The following is a 5,000-nucleotide window of genomic DNA, read 5'->3' on the forward strand; positions in this document are numbered from 1 at the left end:
CGTACCACTTGGCTGCCTTCGACTCCAGTTCATACTGGAGCTCCAGCATGTCCAGCACTGCAGCACTCATTGCTGGCGTCACTTCATTCAGGACACGGTAATCCACAGTTACCCTCCATTCACCATTAGGCTTCCTCACTGGCCATATAGGGCTGTTGAAGGGTGAGTGAGTTTTGCTGATCACCTTCTGGCTTTCCAGTTGACAGATCAGCTGATGGATGGGGACCAGGGAATCTCGGTTGGTGTGGTACTGCCGCCGCTGCACCATCCTGGTAGCAATCGGCACTCGCTGCTCCTCAACCTTAAGCCGCCTCACCCCTGAGAGATCCTCTGAGAGGCCGGGTAAGGTGGACAACTCTTCAACCTCCTCCAGGGCATCTACACCAAAAGCCCACCGGTCCCCTTTTGGGTCTTTGAAGTGCCCTCTCCTGAGATAGTCTGTGCCCAGGATGCACGGGGCATCTGGGCCAGTCACAGTGGGGTGCTTATGCCAGTCCTTCCCAGTCAGGCTCACTTCAGCTTCCAGTAGGGTCAGCTGTTGGGATCCCCCTGTCACTCCGGAGATGCAGATGGATTCAACCCCACTGGAGCTCGATGGCATCAGGGTGCACTGTGCGCCAGTGTCCCCCAAAGCCTTATACTCTTGGGTCTGACGTGCAAGGCCATCGGATCCACACTGTCCAGTAAATCCGATTATCCCTTTCCTCAACCTGGCTGGAGGCAGGGCCCCTCTAATCCTGCTCATCATCACTCACTTCTTGTGAAAACGATTTACTGTTCCCCTCAAGAGGGTCAGACATAACGTTCACCATTCTATTCTGCCTGGGGGATTTCTGACTGGACACTGGAGCTGCACTCTTCTTGGAGGACTCCCCTTTTGTGGTGGTCGTCCCTTTCAGCTGCTCTACTCGTGCAGCCAGGGCAGCAGTGGGCTGTCCATCCCACCTCCTCATGTTTTCTCCGTGGTCACGGAGGAAAAACCACAGGGTGCCTCGTAGTGTGTGCCTTCTGCTGCCTTTCTCTTGGGTGGGAAAACGTTTACTTCTAATGGCTGAGACATCGGCCAGTGCAGGTGGAACGTGGGACATGTCCTCTTTCATTTATTGGACCATCTGAGACAGTTCCTCCACAGCTGAGACCCAGGAATGTTGAGATGAAGGGAGATTTCCCTCATATTGCTGGAGCTTGCCAACCGCTCCATCCACTGTTAGAGTGTGGGTGTCTGTCCACCAGGACACTATTGCCAATGCTTTCGAGTGTGCTTCTGGTGCGCTCTTCAGGAACTTTCGCCACATCAGGTGTGTGCAAGGGGCCTGATCTGGGTCCATGGGTGACTGCTCATCATTCAGATCACCATAGATCATCTCAAACACAGCCCAGTTCCCTGAGGTTCTGGATGCCTTTCTCAATGCTGGTCCATTTGCCCAGCTGACATAGGATATCATCCTTGTAGGGGTGCCTCTCCCTTACACTGAGCAGGAGTCACTTCCAAAGGCTGAGGGTTTGAGTCTGTTTCCCTATTTCCCTATCAATGCCAGCATCCTTGGCCAAAGATCTCAGCTGCTTGGCCTCTCTCCCCTCCATTTCAAAAGCACTGGCTCCATTGTCCCAGCATCGGAGCAGCCAGGTGCAAATCTGCTCGCCTCCCAGGCGGCCGAAATCTCTCCGCATATCTCACAACTTAGTTGGGGATAGGGATCAGACGATCACCTCTGGCCCTTCCTCCTGGTCCCGTGATGGGCCTGGCTCATCCCCATCCCCCACTTTGCGAACTGACTTTCTGGTATATATTTTTCTGTATCAGAGCAACAGATATCAGCACTGTCTGGCTCTCTGGCTCAGCTGCTGTGCTGGTGGAGGCGACTGAAACTGGTTCTGCCTGTTCCCCTGGCCCAGATACTGTACCATTAACTTCACTCTCAGATTCTGTAGCCTTTTCTCCCTCTTGAAGGCAGTGGGTGGTATTAAAGAGGACACGGTACGCATGGGCAAGTCCCCAACACATTGCAGCGATTTGTGTCTCCTGGGTTTTGCCAGCTTGGTAACACACCCTTTCTAAGCACTCCATCAGCTTTTCAGGGCTCTGCATTTGTTCGGGAGTGAAATTCCAAAGCATTGGAGGTGCCCACCGACTCAGGCCTTTGCCCATCTTTTCCCACACCCCTTGCCACTCACTACTATCTGACCTCGGGGCAGGTTTCCGGGCACTGCTGTTGTTAGAGAAGTGCCACATGGCCAAAACTGACATCAGGCAGGCATTCAGAAATCACAGTGCTGCAAACACACTGGCCTGCAGGCTCCAAGGATAACTGAAACTCCCCAAAGCCCAGAGGATCCCTTCCCCTGGCTCACCCACAGAGGGGGTGAGACCCCTAACAAAAGCCCAAATGGCAAACAGGTACAGGCCCACCCCCACACACAGTGATACAAGCACATTATAAACAGTCAGTAGCCAGTAGAGCACAATAAGACCCTTTACACATTTTCCACCGATAACTAGCACCAGCACTGGGAACACACAGTGGATATAAGGAATAATCCAGCCCCACCACACAAGCAAGTGGGTCAGCATTGCAAACATTTTCTTATCAAACAAATACAAATACAAACAGAAAAAAAAATTACACCCAACAGATTTCTCTATCACACTCTGGTCAGGGTCTGTCCCTTTTTGATACTTATTTCAACCCAATTAGCACACCACGTTGGGCGCCATAATAGGCTGTGGTGGTTTAAGCCCTGCCAGGACCAGAGACCACGTTGCCGTTGCTCATCCCCCACCCGCAGCCGGTCGGGCTGGCAGTGAGGCACAAACCGCAGGTTAAAATAAGAAGAAATTTAATACAACAGTGTGATAAACAATCTGAACAACATCAGTAGCAATGATAACAGCGATAAACAGTAATAACATTAAACAAGACAGAAGATATACAGAGAAATACCACAATGGTTACAGACAGCCCCGTGCTCCCCGTGACCAAAGCCACCAAGGAAAATGTTCCCGTGCTCCTGCGCCCAGACCTGACAACCTGACGTCAGCATGGTATGAATAACCGGCTGGAGATCCCTTCCCCCTATCTCTCTGCTGGGGAAACTTAACCCTATCATAGCTGAACCAGGACAATTACCCATTTGTACTTTCTTACATTGTTATTGTTTTATTTTATTACAACTATTAAACCATTTATTTCTCAACCCGTGACTGTCCCTTTACCCCTCCAATCCACTCTTCCCCATCCCCTTGGGAGGGGAGGGTGAGGAAACATTTTTGTGGTGTTTGGCTGTTAGCTGGGTTTAAACCATGACATATGAGTAATTAACTATAGAGTTTTCACACAAGGTGGAGATAAACTGTCTTGAAGTAGGCAAGTCAAGAGCTACCGCTTTTTCTTCTGTTGTCTTACTAGATATATTTTAAATTTAAAAAATTAATTAGATTTCAGTTTTCAATATTTTCTCCCTTTTCTAAATTTCAGATACATTAGTACAGTGTACTCTACATAAGGATAGACAAAAATAATAGCATTTATGCAACTCATTTTTCATAGATCTAACACAATTATTCCACAAATATTAAATAAGCTTTTTCAGATCACTCATGCTGTGCTATAAGAAGAGGATCATCAACTTCAGCATGGACAAGAGAAAGTGCAAGGTTTTCAAAGGAAAGTTAAAATGTCATTTGGATGACATCTGAATCTTTCTAAGGAATTTTGGATTCTGAGTTAATTTTCAAAGTGACTAAGGTACAAAGGCCAGCCTTTAAAAACTGTTTATTTGACCAAAGCTCTCCTAAACCTATAGGCTTTACTAGCTCCTTAAGTCTTTTAAGTGTTAACAGAACTTAGACTTTGCTTACCTGGACACTTTTAAAAATTGTGCTATAAATGTGAAATTAAAACCTGAATCTTGGAGGTAGAACTAATTTCATATAGTGAAAGTGTCAGAAGACTACTATTCAGTGATAAACATATATGTTCACAAAACTGACTGAACATACTACCAGTCTGGTGATATTTCTACTGTTCCCCTAATGAATCATTAAAAAAAAATATTTTGGCCTACATAACAAAATATCTTTCTTCATCCATCCTGCTCTCCGGAGGATTAAGTCCTTTCTAAATCATTTTCCTTCACAAAGGGGTAGAACATTTCTGTGCCTACTGAACAAAGGATGTGTTCACAATATCAAAACCAGAATATTTCAGACAGTATTAGTTTCTTGTACAAAAGGTAAGTATTTTTCTGAATTAAAATAAAGGGGGCTTTATTTAACCTTTCCACCTCATATTCACATTAGTCTGGGAAGCATACAACCCACTACAGTTGCATGTGTATCATCATCTTCTTGCTAGGGAGAAAGATTTTGGCAGAAATATTTAAAACAGATTAGCAACTAGACCTGAGAAAAATATTAGTAAAAAAAAAAAAAAGAGAAAACCATTTGCATTTACAAAGAAAATCTACAATATTCTGGAATCCTTTGATGTCAGTTTACTGTACTTCAGCTTTTAACTTAACATGAAACCATGAAAAATTATTGTGTGCTGGTTTTGGCTGGGATAATTTTCTTCATAGTAATAAGCATGGGACTGTGTTTTGGATTTGTGATGGAAACAGTTCTTACACAGCATCAAGGTCTTTTCTGCTTCTCGCACCACCCCACCAGTGAATAGGCTGAGGGTGAGTAAGACATTGGAAGGGGACACAGACAGGTCAGCTGACCCCAAATGACCAAGGGGATATTCCATACTATATGCTGCCATGCTCAGCATATAAAGCTGGGGAAAGAAGAAGAAATGAGTTCAGTGATGGCATTTGTCTTCCCAAGTCACCCTTCCATGTGTCGGAGCTCTGCTTCCGTGGAGATGGCTGAGCACCTCCCTGCCAATGGGAAGTGATGACTGAATCCTTTTCCGCTTTGCTTGTGCACCTGGCTTTTGCTTTACTGATTAAGCTGCCTGTATCTCAACCCACAAGTTTTCTCATTTTTGTCCTCC

The sequence above is a fragment of the Athene cunicularia genome (assembly GCF_003259725.1).
Source record: "Athene cunicularia isolate RWA chromosome Z unlocalized genomic scaffold, athCun1 chrZ_part3, whole genome shotgun sequence".
Taxonomy (NCBI): Eukaryota; Metazoa; Chordata; class Aves; order Strigiformes; family Strigidae; genus Athene; species Athene cunicularia.